The 18,145-nt window shown below is 38.5% G+C and overlaps 1 long non-coding RNA gene across 1 annotated transcript in view; it reads left to right on the top strand.

The window, feature by feature from the left end:
• Positions 1-450: 450 nt before the first annotated feature.
• Positions 451-18,145, top strand: part of LOC116809736 (uncharacterized) — a 94,703-nt gene continuing 77,008 nt past the window's right edge. The window contains exon 1 of the long non-coding RNA XR_004369936.1: positions 451-1,216. This is a non-coding gene — a long non-coding RNA (uncharacterized LOC116809736). The remainder of the gene's footprint in view (positions 1,217-18,145) is intronic.

Genomic DNA, 18,145 nt, shown 5'->3' with positions numbered 1-18,145 from the left:
GAGTGGGGCAGGAGAGGGCTCTTCCCTCACCCACTAGGAATGTCCGGGGATGGTTTGACAATTATCACACTGCTTCTCTAGCAATGAAAATTCAGCAGCCGGTGCCAGGGAGAAACAATCTCCTGATGATCCACAGCTGTTAACATTAAAGTGTTAATTGAATGCAGATGCCAGGGAAAGCAGCCTCCTGGGCATGTACCCTAAGAGACAAGTTGGCGGAGTATGACCTTTTGGGGACACTCCATCGGAAAAAAGGGAAGGAAGGATCAGACGGGGCTGTGTACAACTTCTTAAACTCCCTGTGTGCTCAATTCCCAGCAGTAAGGAGGGCACTGCGCATGCGGGAAGCCCACCCTAAGGGAAGAATTATGGGAAAGAGGCAAGCCCGTAAAGCCCGAGGATCAAGGTTAAACGCTCTCCTTTTGACTTTCAGGCACCCTCTTGGGTCTTTTACAAGTGAACTTTTTTTCCTGTTTTAAAGCCTTTTAAATAAACTTCCACTCCTGTGCTGAAACTTGCGTTGGTCTTTTTTTTCTGCTTTATGCCCCTCAGTCGAATTCTTTCATCTGAGGAGGCAAGAATTGAAGCTGCTGTAGACGCCTGTGGATTCACCACCAGTACATTGGAGTAACCGCTGGGAACAATAGGTTGCCTTAGAAGCTTTGCAGGTTGTTTTGTTTTTTTTGTTTTTTTTTTTTGAGACGGGGTCTCACTTTGTTGCCCGGGCTTGTTGCCCAGGCTGGAGTGCAGTGGTGCAATCTCGGCTCTCTGCAACCTCTGCCTCCTGGGCTCAAGTGATCCTCCCACCTCAGCTTCCCGAGTACCTGGGACTACAGGCATGCACCACCACACCCGGCTAATTTTTATTTTTATTTTGCATTTTTAGTAGAGTTGTGGTTTCACCATGTTCCCAGCTGGTTTTGAACTCTTGAGGTGAAGCCATCCGCCCACCTCAGCCTCCCAAAGTGCTGAGATTACAGACGTGAGCCCTCGCGCCTAGCCTTGCAGGTTGTTTTTTGTTGAACAGAAAAAGCTATTCAAAATTGTCCAGGACTCTGTTATTTACTCAGCAAGCTTACAAAGCCATCTTTGATTGACTGATTCTTTGACAATGACTGTCTGGATGACACAGGAAGGATGCAATTCTGGCCTTGGAGAGAAAACTTGCAAGGAAAGGAACATGTTTGAATTTCAGATGTGTTCCTCAATGAATCATGTAAGTTTGCTGTTTATATTCATTAAATAATACATTTTAAATGAGGATAAAATTACAACTTTCATGCAATATAAAACAAACGTGTGTCAGATTTTATTTAACTCAGGAATTAATAAGGTGATAAATAGATGTTGCAAGGAGCTCAAAAGAGAACCACACATTTATGGTTAAATAAGGAATGTAAAATGAATTTACAAACAAACGCGAAACTGGCAAAACTGGTCGATATCCACACAAACCCAATTTGCATTTTCACGGACAGAGATTATTTGCATTCCAATCAATTTTCTCCAAGGTAACTTCTGTGTCTAAAGAGTTGTGAAATAGCCCAATCAGAGGCAAAGGCACAGATAACCCGGACGGATGAGCTAGACAAAGTCTTTCACCTTTTTTCTGTACGTATTCTTTCTTTACCAGGGTGATTTTGGTGCATCTGACACCTTTTCAATGATTAATAAATCAAGATCCAGAAATTAGTGAATAAAATTAAGTATTGGGGGCTGTAGGGGGAAAACATTTCTCTCTGCATATCTTTTAGCTGGGGCAGACCCCCGCAACAAAAGACTGATTAACGAGGGAAAAACAGACGTTTCGTAACATGTTTATCTTCTGTATACCTGGGGAGAAACTTAGAGAAATGAACAAATCTCAAAGACTTGGCTTTGAATTCAGGCTTAAATCCTATCTTCCACTGAAACAAAGACAGAAGGGTGAGGGGAAGGCCAGTTACGGTGAGACGCCCAGGTAAACACAGTAAGCAAAGGTCAAGTTTGTTATGCAGATCTAAGTTGGTGCCTTCTGCACTGAGTCTCTGATGATTTAGTCATCCTTCTCATCCTGGTACAGAGAGGAAGACACAAATGGAGATTTCCTTTACAGATATAAATTTTTCTTATAAAAGGGTAACTTTTACTCTGTTTTCAGAGCTTCTCCTGTGTCTGCAGTTTCTCAAAATAGTCAGCTCAAAATAATCTTTATGCCAAACAGGCATATTTTCATCTCCTACAGGTCAAAGATATTCACATTCAAGAGTTTGGGAACGAAATTCATTTTGGATAATGATATAAAAATGAAGGTTTCTTTTGAGGGCATGGCATTAACTAATTACAATTTGACACAAAAACTGAACTGTCATTCTATTTTCTGTACATGGTCCATGAAATACAATATAAGCATTTGGAATGATTTGGGTTAGTTATCCAACTACCAGCAATCTCCCTGTAACTCACAGATCCCCCTCTATAATAATCACAATGATAATAACAGCAATAATAATAAAAACTGTGACACCTGAGTCTTATTGATCCCTTAACAGGTGCCAGACGCCGTGCTAGGTGTTTTAACTATAATTTCTTAAATTTAATTTTCGTAATACCATATACAGTGGATGTAATTATGTTAATTTGTGAAATAGCAGTTCATGCCTTTCTTCCTCTCAGCCCCTCTTTTCAATAAAGTAAAAAAAAATTAAGCAAACGAGTTTCATTGAATGATCTCAATTATAGTATTTCAAAAGTGTGGTTCAGGGAACTAAACAGCCATCTTTCTTTGGCTATGGTTTCCTCAATAACTTGGCTTCTTTCCCCTCGGTTTGAAAAGTTATATATAGCTTTATGTAATCACTGATGTTTAATTTCTGTGAAATGCTTTAAAAAGCTCACAAGGTATAAAACTCTCATTTATTCCCCTTTTTATAAGTGGAAAGACTTGAAGGGGACTTGAGTCCTTTGCTTTTACAGAGTTAGGGTCTAGAGCTGTTGACTTCTAGCCATTCAGAGAGAAAACATCTGAAAGAGTCATGCAATGAAATCACAAAGCAAACATTGTTTGAGGAACTAAGATAGTATCTAGACTACACACACTGAAAAGCTAATTTATGTCCACACTTATTTTCTTCTTTGCACTCCTCTCTCTCCTTTCTTCTTGTCTCTATTCTCTTTATCCACTTCATATGCTGCAAGAGACATTTAGTACCTGACTACACAAAAAGAAATGTGCTGAGTTTGACTTTCTTTTTCGCATACACTAGGGAACTAATTTTAGTGCATGTTGCATTCTTTTATAAATGACTTTTTTTGGGCTGTCCTATAGTTAGAGTTCTAAACTCTCGCTATCTTGCTGTGCATTTTTATTTCCCTGCTTTGCATTGTGGCAAAAAGAAAGCAAAAAGCCATCACTACACTCGGGGCACCCTCTAAATAAAGACGGCTTTCCCCAGGACTGACTGTGACTTTCCCCCACCCCACTAATGGAAAGGGTTAGAAAAAGGAAGTAGCGTGAGTCATTGCTATTGCCACACCCTCAGGAAAACCCCTGCTCCATCTTCCTCTTGTGCTGTGATGACTCTTTCTAGCCAAGGTCCTGGGTCACAGGAGCAAAGTTTTCAAAACATACTCATAGGTTTCTGGAGGAATGCAGTGTCGAATTGATTGACAACAACAAGAATCGAAACAAGGTTAGATACCAAAAAATAAAAACAAAAAGTAATTTGACTGAAAAATAGAAGAATGGGTCTGATCCAAACATTCATTTATGAGCTGGTTGTTTGAAAGTGAAAACGTAGTTTCCATTTTTTACGTGCACATCCTCTATGATTGTTAGGACTGCTAGACTATCCACTCAAGCCTATCCTACACCCAAATGGCTGAGGTGTGTGTAATATTGTTTCTGTGGGGAAGGTTCAGTTGGCTTTCCCGTTTGGTTACCAGGGACATATTTTCCCATCCTTCACCATGGTTCTAACAGCTGGTGGGGAGATGTTCCTTTAGCCATTTGGCTGGGCAATGAGAATAGGACTTCTGAAGACAAAAATGCTTGCCACAGAGATAAATCTGGAAAGGAAGAGGGGAAAACCCTGATTTCTGTTGTGGAGGAGAGGGTGATTTTGATATGGACAGAAGACAGGGAATACTGGGTAGAAGAGGGTAGTTCTCGGGCAAAGTCCCCATCCTCAAGCCTTGAGACCTGTGGCCGTAAGTGGGAACAGACATTATGTGCCCCAAAAGTTGCCTTTTGGCTCGCCATGTCCCTCCATCCTGTACCCGTATAAACCCTGAACCCCAGGTTCCAGAAACAGATGAGCAGATGAGGAGACAAGCAGACAAGCAGACAAACAGCACAGCAGAGAAAAAGAGAAGAGAAGGAACATCTGAACACTGAGAGGAGCTCAGCTGGGGGTGGTTGGAGGGGAGTTTGGCTGCTGAACAGCCAAACTCCAGGGGAAGATCATCTTCCCACTCCATCCTCCTCCCAGCTCCCCATCCATCCTGCTGAGAGCCACCTCCATCACTCAGTAAAACCCCACATTCATCTGTCAAGCCCATGGGTCACTTGATTCTTCTGGGATGCTGAGCAAGAGCTCAGGATACAGAAAGCTGCCATACTGGTCCTCTGCCCTTGCAAAAAGGGGCCGCAGGCACCACCCCTAGATACAGGGCTGGAGCCCAAAGCACTTGTCTCGGTTCCCACACCTGTCAGTCTGTGTGTTTCCCCTCCCATCAGGGGTTTGAGCAATGGTGACAACTGAAGAGCAGTTGTGTCGACTGAACAGGCGAGCCACACCTCTGTTGCATGTCCTGCGAGGGGGATCAGGAAACTTTCCCGTTTCAATTTGGGGCAACTGCCTGGGTCATTTCTATTACTAGGGATGGGAAAATAGAGGAGAGGCAGGAGGAAATGTGGGGCAGTGGGAAGAGATGGTCTTGGTGAGGAACAGAATGAAAAGTCATACCTCCTAGGAGAGTGAGGACTGGTTTGCTTTCCTCACTCGTGGGTGTCAAGTGGTGTCACATTGTAATTTTTATTTGTATTTCCCTAATGATGAGCATTTTTTTATTTACTCATTGGCCATTTGGACATATTTGAAGAAATATCAAATTGTTTATTTCTTAATTGGGTTGTCTTTTTATTGTTGATCTCTAGGGGTTCTTCATATATTCTGCATTGTATATTCAGTCTTTTATTATATATATGATTTGCACATATATTTTTCCAATTCTGTGTGTTGTCTTTTTGTTTTATTGATTGTGTCCTTAGAAACAGGGTTTCAAATTTCTATGAAATCCAATTATATGCTTTTTCTTTTGTTGCTTGTACATTTGGTGTTATATCTGTGTATTAGTCCCTTTTCACACCACTGATAAAGACATACCCATGACCAGGCATGGTAGCTTGCACATGTAATCTCAGGACTTTGGGAGGCCAAGGTGGGTGAATAACTTGAGGTCAGGAGTTCAAGACCAGCCTGGCCTAGATGGTGAAACCCCATCTCTACTAAAAATACACACAAACACACAAAATTAGCTGGGCATTGTGGCGCATGCCTGTAATCCCAGTTACTTGGGAGGCTGAGGCAGGAGAATAGTTTGAACCCAGGAGATGGAGGTTGTAGTGAGCTGAGATTGCACCACTGCATTCCAGCCTGGGCAACAGAGCTAGACTCCATCTCAAAAAAAAAAAAAAAAAAAAAAAGACATACCCGAGACTGGGCAATTTACAAAAGAAAGAGGTTTATTGGACTCAAAAGTTCCATGTGGCTAGGGAGGCCTTACAATCATGGCAGAAGGTGAAAGTCGCATCTCACATGGCGGCAGACAAGAGAAGAGTGAAAGCCAAGCAAAAGGGGTTTCCCCTTATAGAACCATCAGATCTCATGAGACTTATTCACTACCATGAGAACAGTATGGGGGAAACTCTCCCCATGATTCAATTGTCTCCAACTGGGTCCCTCCCACAACACAACAGAATTATGGGACCTACAATTCAAGATGAGATTTGGCTGGGGACACAGCCAAACAGTATCAGTCTGTAAACCAAAAATAAAATTCTAAGCCCTTCAACCATCCGAACGAACCCCACCTCTTGGCCAAGGGCATTCCAAAGTTAACCTGAAAAACTAGTTCAGGCCATGATGGGAAGGGAGGGTCAGAAGTGCCTCATTATATATCCTCTTCCCTTTTGGAATTCAGGAAAAGCCTTCCAGCATTAACATCAACACAGACCTTAAGTCTTATAAGAAACACTTACCATCTATTCTCTCTGAAGCCTCCTACCTGGAGATTTCATCTGCATGATAAATCTTTGGTCTCCACTACCACTTATCTTAACCTAGACATTCCATTCTATTAATTTCAGGTCTTTAGATAATAACTTAACTCTTTCAACCAATTGCCAATCAGAAAATCTTTAAAATCTACCTATGAGCTGGAAGCCCTGTTTCAAGTTGTCCTGCCTTTCTAGATCGAAACGATGTACATCTTACATGTATTGATTGATGTATTATGTCTCCCTAAAATATGTAAAAGCAAGCTGTACTTGACCACCTTGAGCACATGCCATCATGACCTCCTGAGGCTGTGTCACGGGTGCATCCTTAACCTTGGCAAAATAAACTTTCTAAATTGATTGAGACCTGTCTCAGGTACCTTTGGATTCACAAATCTATGAAACCATTGCCTAACCCAATGTCATGAAGATTTACTCTTATGCTTTCTTCTAAGACTTTTTTTTTTTTTTTGAGACAGAGTCTCACTCTGTCACCCAGGCTGGAGTGCAGTGGCACAGTGTCGGCTCACTGCAACTTCCATCTCCTGGGTTCAAGCAATTCTCCTGCCTCAGCCTCCCAAGTAGCTGGGATTACAGGCACCCACCACCATGCCTGGCTAGTTTTTATATTTTTAGTAGAGATGAGGTTTCACTATGTTGGCCAGGCTGGTCTCGAACTCCTGACCTCAGGTGATCCACCCGCCTTGGCTTCCCAAAGTGCTGGGATTATAGGCATGAGCCACTATGCCTGGCCTCTTCTAAGACTTTTATAGTTTTACCTCTTATATTTAGGTCTATGGTTGACTTTTATAGTTTTACCCCTTATGTTTAGGTCTATGAATTTTTGTATATGGTGTGAAGTAGGGCTTCAAATTTATTCTTTTGCATATGGATATTTAGTTGTCCCAGCACCATTTGTTGAAAATACTACTGTTTCTTCATTAAATTTTCTTGACATCTTTGCTGAAAAATCATTTGACCTATAAATGTAAGAGTTTATTTCTGAATCCAATTCTATTCTGTTGATCTATATGTCTATGCTTATGCCAGTACTACATTGTCTTAATCACTGCAGTTTTGTAGTAAGTTTTGAAACTGATAAGCCTAAGTCCTACAGTTCCAGGTTGTTTTGGTTATTGTGGTTCCTTTGAGTTCTTATACAAATTTTAGGATTGGCTTGTCAATTTCTGAAAAAACATAGCTGAGATTTTGAGAAGGATTGAGTTGAATATGTGGATTAATTTGCGAAATATTGCCACCTTAACACAAGTAAGTCTTCTGATCCATGAACATGAGGTATCTTCCCGTTTATTTAGATCTTCTTTAATTTCTTTCAATGATCTTTTACAGATTTTCAGTGTGCAAGTCTTTTACTTACAAAAAATTATTCCTGAGGTTTTCTTTTATAGTTTTGCAAACAAAATTTTTTTTATTGTATTTCTTATTGTTTATTGCTATTTTATAGAAATAAAATTCATTTCCATATATTGATCTTGTATTCTGCAACCTTGTTATGCTTGTTTATTAGATTCTTATAGTTTTTTGGTAGATTTTCCTTAGGATTTTATATATACAAGATTACGTCATCTGCAAATAGAAATAATTTTACTTCTTCTTTTGTAATCTGTCAAGTCTGTATTCTTTTTTATGTGCAGCCACTGAAGTCTCTGCCTGGTCTGATTAGCAGTCAGCTAATTATTAGACAGAGATTTTCTTAAATGCTTTGAACCACTAAGTTTCCCAGTCTTTGCTGATGGGATATATGTGTGCTTATCTTTTATTTCTTTCTTTCTGCCTAACTGCTCTGGCTAGAACCTTCAATACAATGTTGACTAGAAGTGGTGAGAGTAGACATCCTTATCTTGTTCCTGAACTTTCTTTCACCATTAAACATGATGTTAGCTAGAGGTTTTTCATAGATGGCCTTTATTGGGTTGAGAAACTTCTCTTCTATGCTTAGTTTGCTGTGGGGGTGGGGGTGGATTTCATCAATTGCTTTAACAAAATCTATTGATATGATTATGTGGGTTTATCTTTAAATCTATTAATATGCTATATTACATTGATAGATTTCTTATGTTGAGCAAACATTGCATTCCTGGGATAATCTTACTTAGTCTTGGTGTATAATCCATTTTATATGTTGTTCAATATGGCCTGCTACACTTTTGTTGAGGATTTTTGCATCTATATTCATAAGAGATATTAGTCTGTGTTTTTTTTCTCTTTTGATATCTATATCTGATTATAGTATTATGGTGATATGGCCTCCATAGAATTAGTTGCGAAATGTTCCTTTCTCTTCCACCTTTTCAGAAAAGTTTGTGAGTGATCTTCATTCTTTCTAAATTATTCAGTGGAATTCATCATTGAAATCACTTGAGCCTGTACTGTTTGTGAGAAGTTTTTGGATTACTGATTCAATCTCTTTACTTATTATAGGTCTATTTGAATATTCAGTTTCTTCTTGAGTCAGTTTTGGTAGTTTGTATCTTTCTAGGAATTTGGCTACCTCATCTAGGTTATTTAATTTGTTACCACACAATTGTTTGTAGTATTTTCTTATAATCTTTTTATTTCTTTAAACATCCTAATGATGTTCTTTATCATTTCTGATTTTAGTGATTGGAGTGATCTGTATTTCTTATATGGCATGTCTGCTACTGATGAATTATTTTAGTTTTAGTTTACCTGGGAATATCTTACTTTCTCCTTCATTTTTGAAAGACGCTTTTGCTTAATATAGAATTCTTGATTGACAGTCTTTTTCTTTCAGCACTTTGAATATATTAACTCCCATTTCCTTCTGATCTCAATGGTTTCTGATGAAAAGCCAACAGTTAATCTTACTAAGAATCCTTTGTATGTGGTAAGCCATTTCTCTCTTGCTGCTTTCAAGATTCTTGCTTTGTCTTTGTCTTTTTACAGTCAGATTACAATGTAACTCACTGTGGATCTCTTTGAGTTTATTCTACTTGAATTTATTTAGATTTTTGACTGTATAATATGTTTGACCAAATTTGGAAGATTTTGGGCCATTATTTTTTCAAGTGATATTTCTGTCTTTTTATCAATCTTTTCTTCTCTTGGACTGCCATATGTTGGTATGCTTGATAGTGTTCCACAGCTTTCTGAAGCATGTTTTTTTTTTTTTAATCTTTTTTCTTTCTGGTCCTGGATAATCACAATTGCCCTATCTTGAAGTTCACTGATTCTTTCTTCTGTGAGTTCAAATTTGTTGTTAATCCCATCTAGTGATTTTAATTTCAGTTACACTTTTTCAACTTCAGAATTTCTGTTCTCTTAAAACAGTAATTTATATCTTTTTATAGATATTTTTGTTTGATGAGACATTATTCTCACACTTTGTTTTAATTTTTTAGATGTGGTTTCCTTTAGTTCATTTTAATCATAGATGATTAAAAGTCATTGTTTATTGAGTACTCATGGACATATATGTGGCAAAAATAGACACCGGGGACTACTAGAAGAGGAAGGGAGGGAGGGGGACAAGGGTTAAAAAAAAAACAACTATTGGGTACTATGCTCATTACCTGGGTTACAGGATTATTCATACCCCAAACCTCAGTATCACACAGTATACCCATGCAACAAACTTGCACATGTACCCATTGAGTCTAAAATAAAACATCAAATTATAAAACAAAAAGCAAAATAAAATCTTTGTTTGCTAAATCCAAAGTCTGGACTTTGTCAAGGAGAATTTACTGCTTGTTTTCTTTTGCATGGGACATTCTTTTTTCTGTGTGTATGTGTGTCTGTTTTTGCTAAAAACTGGACATTTTAAATAATATGTCTATTTGGGAAATCAGGTGCTCTCTTCTCCCCAAAGTTTGTTGTTATTGTTGCTATTTTTTCTTACTATTATTATTGTTTATTTATTTGTTTGGTGACTTTCCTGCACTAATTCTGTAAAGTCTATATTCTTCTTTTATATGCAGCCATTGAAGTCTCTGCCTGGTTAGACTGGTAGTCAGCTAATGATTAGACAGAGATTTCCTTACATTCCTTGAACCAATAAGTTTCCCAGTTTTGGGTGATGGGATATATGTGTGGGTTGGGGTATATCTTTAATATTCCTACAGGCGGTTTACAACTTTGCCTTAAACTTTCTTCCTGCTTGTATGTAATCTTAACGTAAGCCAGAGGTGAGGAATTAGGATCCTCTCAGGTCTTTCCTGTGCAGGTACACAGCCCTGCACATGTGAATGACCCTCTGTATTTGCAGAAATCTATGTTTGCTTTCCAAAGTCGCTTATGGACATCTTAATTCCTTGGTTGTTGTTTTTTTGGTCAGTTTCCTGTTAGCTCCAACCAGTAACATTGTCTCAGGCAGCTGCAATGTGAAATAATTGCCACCTATTTTTTTTTTTTAAACAAATGCCCTAGGGATAGGGCTGTTGGCACAGAGCAAATTCTGGGTTAGGTCAAATACAGAAAAGCCCTGAGAATGGATACTTTCAGTGAAATGCCACACAGGTCAAGTCTTAGCAATTATGAGATTTGGGGGAAGTTTTATATCCATATCCATTTGACTCTCTCCAGTGGCTGCCAGGCTGCTGGTTTTCATAGCTACCGTAGTTGCGAGGCTGTTGGTTTTCAATGTTACCATGGCATTGGGGTGGGGGAGTGCGATTAGGTCAAGTTAAAATGCCACAAAATAGCTCACTGCTCTTACCAAGATTCAGCCATTTTTTCCTGACTAAACACTCCTTGATATTTTGCAATCTTTTAGTTAATTTCTAGAATTCTGAGAAAGTTAATTTTGACAATTTTTGCCACTGAACTCATTGCTTTTATGGATGAGCAAATTTTTGATGGTCTTTATTCTACCATTCAAGAAGTACTGTCTTTTTTAGGATATTAAAAGATAAGTTTTTTAAAAACATAAACCATGATACGAAAATTATAAAAACAGTAAATGAACACACACCAAAGACTTTATTTAACTCTTTATTTATTGTGAAGCATATTAAGATATTATACATTCAAAAGAGAATTAAATACACATACACACAGAGGGAATTGAGAATGCTCAAATCATTTTACAGGCATATTGGGTTAATACCTACAGCCCAATAATCGATTATGTTTCACAGGGCCCAATTCACTTTCATTTCTTCAGGCAAGCATCATTTGTGTTATTATCAGTTTTTGACAATATTGAGAGTAGTGAAGTAGCAGAAAGAGAGTACAAGGCAAAGATACACTAGAAGGATAGACAGAGTCCTGGTAATCTTTTTTCCCACAGTAAAATTTTCATAGTTTTTCCTGATAAGGGAATGGAGAGGAGAGTGTAGGGAAAAGCAGTATAACATTTTGAGACCCTGGACATGTGACTAAAACAGTGGAAAAGGACAGAGCAGAGTGCAGGGGTGTTCAAGGTAGTTGTTGCTGGCCTCGCCTTCAGTGATAAATTCTTCTCTATGCCCCGCTTCCTCATCTGTAAGGTAAAGATATGGATCAGCTGATTGCTAAAGCTCATCCCATTCCAGCTGTATTCAAATGTGGCCCCCAGACCTGCAGCATCAGTATCACCTGAGAACTTGTTAGAAGTGCAGATCCTTAGGCCCCATCCCAGTTTTACTGAATCAGAAACTCCAGGGTAGATCCCAGCAAGCTCTCTAGGTGATTTTGATGCAGTTGAATTTTGAGAACCATTGCATATCAATTTTCTACGAGATGGAACTTTGATACTGATATGGTATGGTTTGGCTGTGTTCCCACTCAAATCTCACCTTGAATTGTAATAACCCCTGCCAGGTGCCAGGTGGAGACAATTGAATCGTAGGGCCGGTTTCCCTCCTACTGTACTTGTGGTAGTGAGTAAGTCTCACGAGATCTGATGGTTTTATAAATGGGAGTTCCCCTGCACAAGCTGTCTTGCCTGTCGCTGTGTAAGATGTGACTTTGCTCCTCACTGGCCTTCCACCACGATTGTGAGGCCTTCCTAGCCATGTGGAACTGTGAGTCAATTAAACCTCTTTCCTTTATAAATTACCCAGTGTCATGTACATATTTATCAGCAGCATGAGAATAGACTAATACAGATATCAAGGAAACTCATTAGCTATCATGACAGCATATTTAGAATTTTCTCCTAAACTTTGAAAGCATCAGTTATTTCTGTGTGTAAAAGGAGAAAGTCAGTTTGGTTAAAGCCCTTTTTATTTTTTACATAAAAAAAGGAGTTCGGAGGGGCACAGTGGCTCACGCCTGTAATCCCAGCACTTTGGGAGGCCGAGGTGGGTGGATCATGAAGTCAGGAGATTGAGACCATCCTGGCTAACACGGTGAAACCCCGTCTCTACTAAAAATACAAAAAATTAGCCAGGCGTGGTGGTGGGTGCCTGTAGTCCCAGCTACTCGGGAGGCTGAGGCAGGAGAATGGCGTGAACCTGGGTGGCGGAGCTTGCAGTGAGCCGAGATCCCGCCACTGCACTCCAGCAGTGGGCAAAAGAGTGAGACTCCGTCTCAAAAAAAAAAGTTCATTTCTGCTTACTCGGAATTCATTATAGAGAGTAGCTTATTATTGCTCTATGTCCATTTGTTGTAGGCAAAACCTCAATTCACAATTTATTTTAACATAACCAGTCCAAAGAAAGGTCAGAGAGGTATTTTTTGTAGCTTTGAGTTTCATATATTTTATATAGTTAGAAACTTCTAGTTATCATAGTGGGGAAGGGTGAGGTCAGACTTCCGAAGTCTTGTGCTGGAAAGTTTTTGGTCTTTCTCTTCACTCACAAAGGCAGTGATTACAGGACACTATGGGCTGTGCTTGGAAAACTTCTGTATAAACCTCAGTCCTTGGATTGGGCGCTTCTCTGCTTACTTATGATGAGCTATTCTGTTTGTTTGGTACACAGTAGACTGGTCCTGTTTGCCACTATCATTTCTTTACAGTTTACAGCTATGGTGCACCATTTAAAATGATGGTTTTCAATATCCTAATTGTATTATGTGTCCTTTGTACATTCTCAGCATGATGCTAAAATGATGGTTTTCAATATCCTAATTGTATTGTGTCCTTTGTACATTCTCAGCATGATGCTCTTTCCAGCGTTTTCTACAGTAGCTGTTCTCTGCTCAACCCCATCTAATCGACTGGTGCAAAGGTGATCATTGTTTCTAACTGGATGCCCTGGCCAGCTTTGAAAACTCTCTTAGCAATGACTTATATTTAAGCATAGGTCACTGATTACATTGGTCAAAGTAACGTCTGTGAAGTTAAGAACAACGAGACCTCAGAACTAGTAGTCAAAACCTCACTGTTCACAATGTAGGGAAGTTTCTCCAGCAGGTGTTAATAGGTTTACTACAAAGAAAGCATTATGTCTGTGGTCAAATCTCTCAAAGACTTCTGATGTACATTCGTATCAAACACTCTGAGAGTCTTATAGTAAAGAAACATCTGTGTTTAACTCACATTTTCAAACTTATTTGAGCATGAAACATTTTTATCACCAGCATATCTAATCACATCCAGTTTGGGAAAGGCAAGTGTAGAATATTTGAGATGATCTTTAGAACTTGTTAAAAGGAGTTTCTTAAAAATCCAGGAGTGTGGTGCGATGCTGAGTCCTCAAAGCCTCCCTGTATTTCCATAACAGAGATAAAATAAGACTGGATATTTCACAGAATCCTGTTTTACTCATCTAGTGATCGAAAGAGGTAAATTATGTGAGGGACCTTCCTATGCAACAAAGGATCAACATAAATGTGAGTTATTCCGTGATTATGGTAACTGAGTTGACTGCAGCTTTGTTACTCAAAATGTGGCCTATGAAAGCAGAGCATTGGAATCACCTGAGTGCTAGAAATGCAGCGTCTCAGGCCTTAATCCAGACTTATTTTGTCTAAGGCTGCATTGTGGCAAAATGTGATTCCTAGGCATGTTTAAGTCTGAAAAGCATTGATTACAGCCTTTTGTACTCTTCCTCTTCCTGACATATCTTAGGTTCATTTCTTCTACCTCCTTTCGCTGCCTACTCCATCTGGAATTCTTTGCGATACTTCTCTTCCTGGAAATTCATAATCTTTACCATTCACTTCCATCGAAATTTTGTTCCTCTTTTCCTTCCCTGAATTCTAATATTGTATGTGGGGTTTTTTTTAATGTCAATAGTATGCCTGGACCTGGGAAATTTCTCAGAAGGCCACAGTAAACTTTACAAAATTTTAAAAATTCCGTAAATTGTTCAACACTCGTCTGTTTTCTGCTGCTATAACAGAATGAATAACTTATAAAGAAAGGTTTATTTAGATCATGGTTCCGGAGGTTAGGAAGTCCAAATGGCACTGGCATCTGGCGAGTGGCATCCCATGGTGGAAGGGTGGAATGTGGGATTGAGCCCATGAGACAGAGACAGAAATAGGGGCTGAACGTATGCTTTTATCAGAAGCCCACTCTTGTGATAATTAACCCACTTCCAATATACTGGCATTAATCCATTCATGAAGGCAGAGCCCTTATATTTTCTTTATAGTGTTAACTTCTTAAATAAAGGCTCCACCTTCCAATACCCTTACAATGACAATTAAATTTCAACATGAGTTTTTGTGGGGACATTCAAAACATAGCAACTGTCAATTAGTTTTCCAAACTCAGTCTCTCTAGGTCTTTCTTTAGTTATAGAAGGGACAAGGTATGGGGCTGGGTGTGTTAATAATCCCTTTCCATTTAATAAAGATTGCTAAGAGTTAAAAATCTAAGTTCTTTCTATACAAAAAATAACATTCATTATCACAATAGTTTAATTTCGGAAGAGACTGGGCACGTGCAGAGTGGTATGGCTGTAGACACACAATAGTCTCAGAAGTCAGACTGTCAGAACCATGTGGTGAGAGCCGCAATAAGCACCAAAAAGTCCATGTATAGATTTCTCTAGCAAAGATGCTTCCTTAACGGCGCCACTGCTCCAGGATGGGGTTGAAGTGTTGCTGGGGCTTGGTAGCAATCCTTGCAGTCTCCCTATGATACAGTTTTAAGAATATCATAATGAGAATTTTTAGGCTACATATAGATTTTTCCACTATAGGCAGATGAAATCACATATTCCGGTTAGACATTAGATAAAGCTTCTGAGATTTGGACATGCTTTCATTAGACAAATGAATGTAATTTTTGATGATCTACTACTCTGCATCTTCCCGGAGGAAGCAGTTAAAGACAAATTTAAATTCTGACAAAGATTTATTCAGCTTGTTCTTTGGTGGGAAAGGGGAGCTGAACAGTAAAATTTCAATGATTCAAAACTCCTAATTTTCCTTGTTCCAAGTAAATAATGGGTTTCTAGATAACAGAATTAAAAAAAAAGTTCCCATAAGTTTTCCCTTCTCCAATGCTCTCACAAATATCTATGCATGCCAGTAAATAATGTAACCTTAATACATTAAAAGATGAATCATATAAAAGGGAAGTGAAAATGACAAATATGGGAAAAAATGTGATACAAAGAAGTGCATTATGTGTTTAGTCGAGAAACCGTGAAAACTTCTGTGAAAAAGCTAAGTGCATGAGGTCACTAACTCAACATTTTAAATCCCTCAGTGCTGAATTTTCATGGTTTGCAAGCAATCTGAAGGGCATTCAGGCTTCTAGGAAGAAGTTTTGTAACTTTGAATTTTTGCCTGTCTCTTGGCCTTAATACAGCAATTTAAAAATAAAGTATCAAGGGAACTCAGGCTGCCTCTAAATTAAGGAATAATATTCTGCCTTTACAAGCCTGTGACATCACGTATCTTCTTACTTTACAAAAGCTCAAATTCATTGAGCATTAAGATATTAAGAACCTAGTCCTGCACAGAAAACACGAGTTGTTTTTCTAATTTTCCAAAGTGATTGGCTCTGAAACTCTAGAACAGTGTTGTCCAAAACAACTTTCTGTGATAGGCCGGGTGCGGTGGCTCATACTTGTAATCCCAGCACTTTGAGAGGCCGAGGTGAGTGGATCACCTGTGGTCAGGAGTTCGAGACCAGCCTGGCCAACATGGGAAACCCCGTCTCTACTAAAAATACAAAAATTAGGTGGGGTTGGTGGTGCATCCCTGTAGTTCTAACTATTCTGGAGGCTGTAGCAGGAGAATCGCTTGAACTCACGAGGCAGAGGTTGCAGTGAGCCGAGATTATGAAACTGCACTCCAGCCTGGGCAACAGAGTAAGACTCTGTCTTCAAAAAAAAAAAAAAAAAACTTTCTGTAATGATAAACAACATTTTCTATGTACACACTGTCCAATGTGGTGGCCACTACTAAATGAATATTTAATTTTTTTAAAACTTTAATTAATTAAAATTTAAGTTTAAATAGCTACATGTGGCCAGTGGCTACAGGGTTGGATAATGCAACCCTAGGAATATTTTCTTTATGGTGTTAACATAATTTAAAGCATTATTTTTATGTCTTAATACTATATTCCAGTTTATGTATATAGAAAAACCTTTAATACCTTAGATGAGAACAAATTTTTAGTGCCATTTCTTAGAGATTATTTTCTTGGAAATAATGACATAAGTGGTCCATTAGATGATGTTATATGAGTCATAGAAATGCTTGATATAAAGTCCAAAATATCCTCACACATGTGGTCTGTGAGGCAGGCTTGTATATAGAAAAAAGGTGGAGGAAATTATGAACACAGGGAAGCAGGTGAAATCATTGGTGGTGCCATATGTCTGGATCTTCTGTTTTCTTCTATTGTGATTTATGTTCTTTTTAATGACTTTACTTGAGCCCTTTGATTTATTTTTGATAAAGATTAAATATTTTATCCTTTTCTGATGTTTAAAATCTGAGGTTAGTCTAAATAAGGAGACCCATTTTTTTGAGGTGCACACTGCCCACCTGTCATCATACCACTGGCAAAGCCTTTAGATAATCAACTAGTACATTTGATAGCCTCCGAAATGTTCCCTTTGAGCTCTTTCTTTATTTTTTAAATGTCTTGCTAATGGAGTTTCTTAAAACTATTTTTTTCTTGGAGTATTTCCTTCAGGGTTGGTTTATATACCACACAGGAAACCAGTTTCATTACTTGATAATTGTGCTTTGGTTATAGAACCAATTTTTTGAATGGGCTGAACTTAGGAGGCCAAGTAGAAGTCAGCCTTGTTCTTTCAAACCCCCTCTCGGATTTCTCTTTCCTGTCTATGGATAAATTTGTCTTAAAGATCCCATTTTCAGGTATTAAAAAGTCCAGCCCATGGGAAAACAATATTCACATGTAAAATAATGAAGTTGGATCTTTACCTAACATGATATATAAAAATTAACTCAAGGTGTATCAAAGATCCATTTGTAAAACCTAAAATTATATAAATCTTAGAAAAAACACAGGGCAAAAGCTTCATAACATTGGATATGAAAATGATCTTTTGGTGGCTATTATACCAAAGACAAAGGCTGTAAAAGAAGAAATAAACAAATTGGGTTTCACGAAAAATTTTAAAATTGGACATCAAAGAAAATATCAACTGGCTAAAAAGACAACCCACAGAATGGGAGAAAACATTTGCAACTCACAGAAGGGGTTAATTCATATCCAGAATAGATAGAGAACTCCCCAAACTGAACAACAAACGACCTGATTCAAATGGGCAAAGAACTTGACTAGGCATTTCTTCAAAGAAGATGTATTAAATGGTTAACAAGCATGTGAAAAGATGTTCAACATTACCAGTCACTAGAGAGATACAAATCAAAACTAAAAGGAGATAACCACTTGACACTCATTGGGATGGCTAAAATTTAGAACAACACAGAAAATAACAAGTGTTGGTGAGGATGTAGAGGAATTGGAACGCTTGTGCACTATTGGTAGGAATGCAAAATGGTACACTGTTGTGGAAAATGGTATGGTGGATCCTC

This window comes from Hylobates moloch, unplaced genomic scaffold, assembly GCF_009828535.3.
Source record: "Hylobates moloch isolate HMO894 unplaced genomic scaffold, HMol_V3 SCAFFOLD_14, whole genome shotgun sequence".
In the NCBI taxonomy this organism is placed as follows: Eukaryota; Metazoa; Chordata; class Mammalia; order Primates; family Hylobatidae; genus Hylobates; species Hylobates moloch.
Note: the sequence above shows the minus strand (reverse complement) of the source record. Positions and strands in the feature narration are given on the sequence as shown.